This window comes from Brachyistius frenatus, unplaced genomic scaffold (assembly GCF_029030835.1).
Source record: "Brachyistius frenatus isolate BFR_SWC_R1_liver_20210118 unplaced genomic scaffold, ASM2903083v1 Contig_189, whole genome shotgun sequence".
Taxonomy (NCBI): domain Eukaryota; kingdom Metazoa; phylum Chordata; class Actinopteri; family Embiotocidae; genus Brachyistius; species Brachyistius frenatus.
Window position 1 is genome coordinate 332,022 of NW_027210788.1, and position 10,259 is coordinate 342,280.

Sequence of the window (10,259 nt, forward strand, 5' to 3'; positions counted from 1 at the left end):
AAAAGGTATTGAATTTATTTTTTTATTTTTTTATAAAAAGGTCACAGAAACCATGTAGAAGAAAATAAATAAATAAAAAGAATCCAGGAATCACTTATTACATTTAACAACCCAACAAACTCCTCTTCATTTGTAGGTCAAAGGGACTTTATTGACCGTGTCCAGGCTCACTCAATCAACACAGGGACAGGCAGAGTGAAATACTGCTGCATTCAGTGCTTCTTGTAAACTACTGTTTGTGATTTCACCGTGAACAGCTGTTTTATTTTTAAATCTGCACAGAGCTGCAGACAGATTCAACCAAGCAGTGCTTTATTTATTGGTCACCAGCAGGTTATTTTCCACGTCAGACATGTGATGATCCTAAACATTTTGATGTACTTATTGATATTAAACTACACAAATATCATTGCAATTAGTTTTACCTGCTACAACAGTAAAATGCTTCTCAGTAATAATGATCAAATAGATTCATGTAACATTTTAAATACTTTCAGGGGACATTTTTCTGCAGTTTCACTAATTTTTTTTAAACTTATAAGATAAGATAAACCTTTATTTGTCCCGCAGTGGGGAAATTTACATGATTTACATTATATGATGCGATAATGAGATTTTACCATGTGTTTTTGTTTAATCAATGACGACAACATACATTTTTAAGATGGCCAAAAGTTAATTTGCATAATCAGCTAATTAACCTGTCTCCTGCTAAACGTTATCACTTTGTTGACTAAAGTAATCTTATATATTGATTACAATATTTACAATGTCACTATAAAAGGCAGTACATTATTCCTACAGAGTTTAATTTGTACAACACTGGCCTCTAGTGATCAAACACACATACTGCTCTGTGATGTCTTGCTCTGTGGTTTCTAAACAGGAAGATGTCCAGTGTCTCTTGAGAAGGTTGAACTGTCTCAGTTTATTGAGTGAAGGCCAACGAAGTTGAATTTTTGTTCCTCACACGTGAATCAAAATCATTGTGATTTGTTCGCGGCACAACACAGAACATTCGGCATATCCAACAATTCAAATCAAACCAAACAGCTTTACACTAATGAACCCAAATCATACAAAAATTACCATAAATTCCACATGCATGCTTCGATTCACGCCACGTGTCAGATTTAAGAAGTGAATACATTGATTGTCATCAGAGAAACCAAAGTATGAGAGTTTAATTCATAATTTTGTCTCCTTTTCCATAAATTTAAAAACACAAAGGCCATTTCTAAAAATCCAGGTGAAGTGAAATTTAATTTGATCATAAGCAAATCCTCAAGATGAGCATTCAATATTAAGCAGTAAGTTTTCAATCTGAGCTTTCACCAGGTTTCCTCCGCCCATATTTGTATTTCCAGTCGGCACAGAAAGGAAATGTTCATGAAATTACTGAGCATGTTCCAATGAGTTTATTAAAGTTTGACCTTAAAATGACACCTTGAGAGTAAATAATTATTTACATGATATTACTGCTCCGTGATTTTAAAACAATGCATGTGAGAGACGGTTCATTTTGATTAATTTAGTAAATCTTCAGAAACAGCGTTTCTTTCTCAGAGTGCTGAAACTGCTGATTCCTTCTCTGACTTTATTTCCAGTCTTTATTTGTGCAGGTTTTTTTTTTGCTGAACCAGCGATACTCGCAGGTTGTCACATTTATTTTGTGACATTCAATATGTTTCCTGTATATCTATATTCACCGTGTGTTGACTTTTGAATCACGTTTGTCCTTTAAAATTCCTGCTACTTAGTCCAACTTTCTTTTCTGCCTGTTCATTTTGGGTTTCTTGTTTTTTGCGGCTGAACATAATTTCTTTATTTCCATTGCTGTTATTGTGAATATGCATTTCTTTGGATGTGAACTGCCTGTTTCAATAAAGGTCATATTAAAGGTCAAAAGGTAAAGGAGTCACATTGACTAAATCTATAATATCCTCCATGAAAAGTCCCTTATTTTTGTATAAACATGACTTCATTTTAAATATCACAGGGTAAACTGAGGTTATCGGCCTGACTGTGATTAAAATGTGAAACACTTTGGACCAAACTGCTCGAACAGGAAACTCTTTAATAAATTGTTCTGCTCCACCGCTCAGCAGTTTGCCGAGCGGCCCGACTGGTTCCCAGCCTCCTCTAAAGTAATGAAATCCCCGATTGGATGGTACAGAGCAGGTTACATCATCAATCCTGCCCGTGATCACCGGCTGGCTAATTACTTTAACAGGAGGTCAAGTGTATCGGACAAACGTGGTGAAAAGGAGGGAGGGAATCCACTCTAAAATATGGCCTGGCCTGTTTCATCATACCTCATTAATTTCAGGTTTTATTGCCTGAAGATCGGAAATATAAACCCATAAAATCAGACGTTAATCAAGTCTTACTATTGTCAGCTCAGTCTCCAATAAAATACAAATTATATTTGTTGAAATAGTCATATAAGTAAAATATCAGGAAGAAAATAAGAACTGTGTTTCTGCAAGATGTATTAGAGCTATTAAAATGTGCAAAAGTCACAAAACATGCTCTAATTTAATCAGTTTTGGTACAGTTCAAAATACTTAACACATCACTGACAACAGAATTAAACTTCTGATTATACAAAGTATGATTTACTGTTGATAAAATGCTCGTCACTTGTGTGACCTTTGGATGATGAACTTCCGGCTTACATTAAAATCTGCCCTTTTACAGCTTTAAGCCAGAAGCGAATTGGCTTTAAACCAACGTGCCTGGAGAGAAGCAGCAGCCCCCGTCCTTCAAATCACCTCTTACACTGCAAAAAATGTCCATCCTGATACACCGATCTTGAAATAAATGGTAAATATCATGACCAAAACATCCAAATTATCTCAGAATCAGAGAGAAAAATGTAATATGACATTAATTGGCTCGTTTTAAGGAACTTTTTACCCTTCTGATTGTATTTTTCTCTGTGACTGCTTTGCTTTTTAAAATATTTGTGGTTCTCCAGTGTATTAGTGGTACCAGTCAGATGAATACATGATGTTAGATATGAAGGAATCTTTCACAGTCTTCGTCCTTCATCTGTCAGCTCCTGTAAACATGTCATTTACCTCAGCTGATGTTCGTTCACACCGTGAGCTGCAGCTGCTTCTGTCCGACGCGACGTTCGGCCTGAAACACATCCTGTCACGTTGCAGACCGGAGGCCGCAAATGGAAATCAGCTTTGTGTTGATTCAGTCAGTTAACACTCCCTCGTGCCCTCACACGAGTTCATGCAACAAAAAAAATCACTTTTTATCCTCTGCGGTGTCGTGTTATAAATTTGTATCCTTGTGCGACTTCTGTGAAAGTAAATAAAATACTAATGCAGAACAAAATGGGCCCAGGTGCAGCAATGACCTGAGGCTAGTATGAGATACGAAAAGCAGCGGTGCTCAGGCCGTGGGTAAGAACCCTTGTCAGGAAAGAGAAGTTGAAAAACAGTCTGTGGCATTTAATGATTTTTTTTTTTCTACTGTTTTTACTCAGCTGGACTGAGTCACACCACCTATAACTGCTCACCTCAATCTCCAATATGCTTCTTCTTTTTTTTTTTTTCCCATGAATACGATTTGTCTTATAAAATTCAAGGTTTTAACCTGGCTCACAACTTCCTCGTCTTTTCTTTCTCATTTGTATTTGATAAAGAAGCAGGAGAAGTATCTTCACAGAAGAAAACAGATAAATTAAAGATCTCGGATGGTGTTGTGGTTCAGAAGAAGCCATCAGTGTGACCGCACATCTTCTGCAGGGGCCCGGGACAGGAAACCACCAGAGTCTTCTTCCTGGAGCTTCCTCGAACTGACAAAAACCTCAGCTGCTTTCAAACGGACAAAAACACCATTAAAACCCGGTGAACCTGCTGGTCTGTGTTCGGGAATACCACAGGGACTCCAGACTTGTAATAGCTGCCCTTGGCTTTCTTTATTAGCCTTTCAAAAATCGAAAAAAAGGAACAAATATGTGAGTCATGCTTGCGGTGCTAATGGTGCCTGACACCACAGGCTCGTTTTCTCAGAAGGAGTGAAGGATGTGATTTGTGCACTCGTGTTGTTAGAGGCTCCAGCTTTGGAAATAAAGAGAGTAAGAAAGAGTCTGTTGATCGCTTGATATCGTGAAATTACAGATGCTCCGACCTGCCAATTCCTTTAAAATGATGTCAGTCAACATGAAGTTTTGTGTGGAGTCTCAGAGGCACAAATGAATTAATCCGTGTATTAGTCAGTAGAATTAGAAAAAAAAAAACCCGGCCTCAAATCTTAAAACCTCTCCTCTGATTCCTCATGTTTTAATTCTCAGACGTGATTCTAATCTGTGCTTTAGTCAGACACGTTTGAAGTGAAAAACCTTCCATTTGAAGAGCCTCCTTTTAAGGATCAGCGAAGAATTGATTTAAAACATCTTTAACTTAACCACATTTAGTTTTAAAATTTCCGAGCAGCTTCAAATTTGACAAATAGATTCAGATTTTCGTACTTCTCCATCTGGCCTGCTCATTTTGAAGACGGAGAGGTGGGGGACTCCAGCGGCTGAAAGAAAGGTGTAAATGGCTGCAGAGTGTTTGTTATTTGTTGGTGCTGCAGTCGGGACAGGACGGCGAGTTGTGCTGAGTCACGGCAGGCTTGTCGGCGGGTCGTACCTGCTGCAGCCGGCGAGGAAGGACGACTGCTGACAACTTGAGCTGCTCATTTAATTATTGATCGAAGGAGGCACTGGGACTCAGTGATTTGTGATGAGCTATTACAAATAATACGAGCAAACTCTGACGAGGTTTTTTGTGTGTGTGTGTGTGTGAAAGGTGAGGAGAGGAACTTGGCTGGAAACCATCTTTGTACTTATTGGCCTCATGTTCACTTCTATATTTAATTCAGAGCATATGCTGGTTAAAAAGGACAGAATGAGTTATCATCTTCATATCAGGGAGTAGTATCAAATACAAGCTGGCATTTGTTTGAGTCTATTTTAAAGGAGAAATTTAGATAATCAATGTGTTCCTCAGCTGAGGATTTCAATACAGCTGTGTTTAGAAATATGAAATAAAGTTAGTCAGAAAACTGTAATGAATTTTAATTTTTTTTAATTCATCTTAAAACATCACATATTAGTTGACCAATTTGGGATGTTCCAGTCTTGGTCGATTTTTTTTTTTGGAGGAATTTGATCACTAACCAGTCAGTATTTATACTAAAATGTCAGCACACGAAACCATGCGTTAAACTTAAAATGATCTTTATGCTTGAAGACATCTTTAGCTTTATCTAGTTGGCTCACATGTTCCAGGACTGCAGTTGTGACTCCTGGTGGTTAAATTCTGGGCTTCTGAAGTGGTGGATGATAATTTTGTGATAATTTTCCTGCTGCATCAATTATTTACATCCATTGCTCGTCTTCTGCCCGTATTGTTCGACGGAGATTGCTAATTGCTTTTTGATAGAACAACGTTAGTCGATAAAGGTGATGTAATCCGAGCAGCTTTTCTGGATCTTGAAAAGCCATTTCACACAATAAATCATAATCCTCTTATTCATAAACTGTCCGATCAGTTCTCAAATAAAACTTTACAGTGGTTTGAATTTGACCTTTCTAATTGTGAAAAGTGTGTTATCATTGATGATCTTCAAAGACTAAAGCAGGGTTCTGCTCTTGGTCCACTTCTCATCAGTTTATAATAAATGACTTCCCAGAATCAGGTCAGTGGAGCCGGTTTTAAATTAAATGCAGATGATACAATCGTATACGTGTGCAGTGAAACTACAGGTAAAGTTTTCACACAGCTGTCATATCATTTACAGTTGAAACGTCTTCCTTTAAACCTGAAGAGGGCTCCAGGGTTCGGTCCTCAGGAGACGTAATGAGGTGAATTAATGGAAAATGTATTGGAGGCGCAATCGGTTGAAAGGGTTTGAAAAGAGTGATTGTGTGGTCATAGATCATCTGCTGCCTCTTCCTTGATGGTGTCTTTATATTTGTATTTTGTTGTTGAGGTCAGAGCTTTGTGTTGTTATGTATTGTTGAATTTGTGCTGCCCCTTTATGTATTTGTTGCACAGTAATATGTATTTCACAGACTCATGGTCATTTAAAATTAGGCGATAAATACTGTGGTGTATCACATCAGTTCATGCTATATTCATGTCCCAATACACATAAACATGAAATAAGTCATATTTGAATTAGTGTATATAGTGCATTTTAATTGTATTTGAATCCATATTGATGTTTTTTTTCTACTCAGATCTAAAGATCGAATACTGTAATAAAAAATGATCTTAGACAGCAGATTTGTGCTTCCGAATAAAATAGCACTATCACAGTCAGTAGGTGATGATACAGAAATACTTATCAGCTTGATTGAGAAGGTAAACACTGTTTTCTGAGCAGCGTTTGGAGAAGAAAATTGAACTTCTTCTAAAACAAAGAAAGAGAGAAAAACTCCCAACATCTTACTTTAAAGATAAACAGCATGTTGGGAGTTTTTCTCTCATTAAACCAGACGTGCGCCTGCGTCCTCTCCTCGTTACTGCACTGAGGAACTTCTGAGGTTCACCCGTCAGAGAAGCCTTCAAGGACACTCTTCAAGTTACCGCGGCACGCTAATTAGATAAAAGGTCAGTGGACGTCAGCGGTCGAGGACAAGACCGAGCAGCTGTCTTTTTGCTGGAGACGGTAAATGTTCTTACGCAACTCTCATTTCTGTGTAATTTTGGAGAATCTCGCAGCACTGACTTGTGTACAGAAAGTTGACGTCGGGAACGGAGTTGATTTACACAAACAGAAAGGTTTTAGACGGCGAACAGCACTCGGCTGATGTCGGCTTGGCCTTTCCAGAGAAAGAAACACAGCCTCCACCGCCGTCTGCTTTTCCTCATCTGTCGACAGCGGTGAGAATAACGACACGCATACGTGGAATAAATGCATAGTTTATCATACCATATTAGTAAATTATCAAGGCTACATTGTAAAATAAAACAGTCTAGTAGATTTTAGGGATTGTAGCCTAAATTATGAACAGGAAGTGAGGTGAACAAACCATGTCATCAAGAAGAGGTACAAACGTGAGACAGCACTGGATATTTATGCTCATTTCTGTGAGGCGATGAAAGACAAACGTTGCTCTAAAAAGGTAAAGTTGCTGCAACTACTGAGAGTACACGGCGTGATCGCCTTGCATTTCATAAAGCTACGAACTACTAGAGATCACAATTTAGGCTACTTCTGCTACAGTACAGTATCGCTTTAAGTTCCTCTAGATACCTGAATAAAAACAGCATCCTGCTGTGGAAAGAAAGGAAGAAAGAAAGGAAGAAAGAAAGAAGAGAGAAAAGTCAACAGTTCCTCGACAGGCATGTTGTGAAAAAGAAGTCTCCATCGGTGCAGAGCAGTGGATCTCAGAGTGACGTCCTGGAGGAGTTTCAAGGGTTCTTGAAGAGGTTTTCCGAGTGGGTGCAGACGGATCTTTGAGGTTTGAGGGCAGTGGTTTCGAGGAAAATGACTGAAGTTCCAGATCGGTGTTCCTTCAGGGTTTTCTACTTGTTAAAGTTCACCAGATCTTGTGGAGGGATGTTCCTCGGGAAAATTCAGGGGGATCAGGGGGGGAATCAAGTGTCCCCAGTTGGAGGGGGGAGGGGTGTATGGGGGGGGGGGGGGGCTTTGCTGTATTAAGTGGTTCAGAGTAATCAGTTAATCATTACAACTCGACTACAATACATTTCATTGCAACACAGATCGATAAAACCTTTTTGAATCTATATTTTTTATGCTTTGCTGTATTCATATCTGGGCACAGACGTGTCGGCGTGCCGTGGTCAGGACAGCTTCTCTGCATCTCCACTGAGAAGCTGCGAAACACTGGAATTAGCTGCAGCAGCTTTTAGAGAGGTCTGCTTTTACCTGCAAAATGTCACGGGGGTGGGGGGTGGGGGGGGAGTGGCGGGGGGTCCAGGAGGAGTGTGGGGCCTTAATTTGCATGTCCATGCCCAGGGGCCCATTTTCTCCAAATCCACCCATGAGTGAAAGGATGTATGTATGACTAAAACACCCCTTTATGTACTATGTTTATCAGGCTTTCTCTTATTAGACAGCGAGGTAAGAAGTATGCAGGTCTGAGTTCTGAGAAAAGAAAATGCTATATTCCTAAAAAAATAAAAAAAAAAAAAAAAACACCTTAGGACTGGGTGTTTAGGTAAAGCAAGCAAAATTTAAATTAAAAAAAATAAATAAAAAAAAAAAAACCAACAACAAAATAAAACCTCCCCTCCCCTCCCCTCCTGCATCCTGCATGCGGAACATTGATGCATCCATCCAGGCATCGCTTGCCCTCTCGGTCCTCCCTCAGTCCTCAGGCAGCGTCCCAAACTCTGGATGCGGTCTCGTCTCTGCGTGCTCTCCGTCCTCTCACGTCCATCCTCCGCTGCACTCGAGTGTCCGGTGTGTGCAGTCACCTATGTGGGCTAGCGTGTGCGCGTGTGACTGCCGTAGCTTACCGAGTCATCCGTGACTCGGTGCGCACTCGGTGCGGTTCGGTGCCTCCGTGCTGGTGATGTTGCGCGTGTCGTTCGGTGACCAGAAAAACACATAGTAGATCACCAGGATGAACGCGGCCACGGAAACGCAGAGGAAATAAACAATTGCCATCGCCACTTTCACCCAAATCTTACTTGACATGTTGGCGTGCTTGGCCCGCAGCTCGCCAGGATAGCTCGGCCTCCGGTTCATGTCCCCGTTCAGCTTCTCCGCGGTCATGGTGGCTTGCCTGCTGGCCGCTTTCATCTTGGTATTAGGGCTGAAATCTTTCAAATGATTTTTCCTCTGCTGACTGTTGTGTGTTCATTGAAGTCTGGACAGAAGAGACCGCTGCCCCCCCCTCCTTTTCGATTCCAGGGCTGTCCCCTCCTCCGGTCCCGCAGGGCAGTTGCTCGAGGGTCCCGCCGCCTCCTCCGGTGCCGTGTCGCTGGGATGCTGGAGCTCCCTGAGCCCTCCAAGTCCTCCGTGCGCACCGGGCAGACTGAACTCAAGCAGGCTTTCCCTGGCATTAGCTGGATGGGACCAGTCAAGCTGGTTGTGGTGAAAGAAGGCGTTTCTGGTATGACTTTTCAAACTAAAACCAGTCAAGTGCGCAATTATATGGAGAAAAAGACGTAAGGAAACCTGTAAATTTAAAGTAGCCTTTTATTTCCCTTTAAGATTTTGTATTGGTAAGCTATAATTGTATTATGGGCTGATCACTTTTAACAGACTTGGCTCACAGTTCGATATCTTGAAATAGAAATATAACATTGCCCCACTTGCTGCAATCAGCACTAACGTTTGCCTCATTTGGATGAGATGAGTTACAATAATTATCCTGTAAACGACGGAGACGAAGCCATCAGCAAAAAGTCATTTTAAACATCTGTAACTGTACATCATTTCATGTGAAAGCGAGACTGCGTTAAACAGATGTTCTTCATAATCTTAACTGGATCATTAAGAGGAAAACAACAACCACAAAAAAGAGTTTACTCTTATTCTGAAGGAAAATTCACCACATTTCCGGCTCCGCTGCGCGTTTCTCTGCCCGACTTGACGCAGCTTCTGACGAGGAGGAGCTCAAAGTACGCAACACCCAACGATTGGGTCATAGTTTGAGAGAAACGTCCCGCAGCAGAAGATGGGAGAGATGCAGGCGCAGCGCAGCGTTCATCCACAGATGATCACCGCCTCGGATTTCCTCCTCCAGCCCGCCAAATCTGCACAAGGGCCGCTGGCCAGAGCCCACAAAAGAGATCAAAACCAGGACAAAATAAAAAGAAGGAAAGCTTTCCCTACACTGATGAGTCACAGGGCAGCAGCCACAGAACCGGCTACAAGCGCCGTGCATTAACTGGGAGGATTTCTACCCTCCATTATGTTCTGCTAACAGGAAGATGAATAGAAGGAAGTGCAGGCCATTCTTCTTCCTGTCCTGCAGCCGCCAAGGTCACAACCCGAGACTCAAACACAGCACGGCTCTCTGGCTGCTTCTTCTTCTTCTCCTCGTCTTCCACGGACACACTGCCTCGGTGAGCAGGACAATCAGTTCACGTGTCTTCGTGCTGGATGAACAGAGGTTATCGGCTCACACGCTCCACTGGAAGAAATCATCAGCAGTCAGAAAACAAAATAATGAACAGCATGCGGTCGTTTGTTATTCCAGAAGTCTCCAGAGTAAAACGCTGAAGATGATTTTTCTGTGTTCCTTCGCACGAAAAGAAGTCGTCACACCGAAA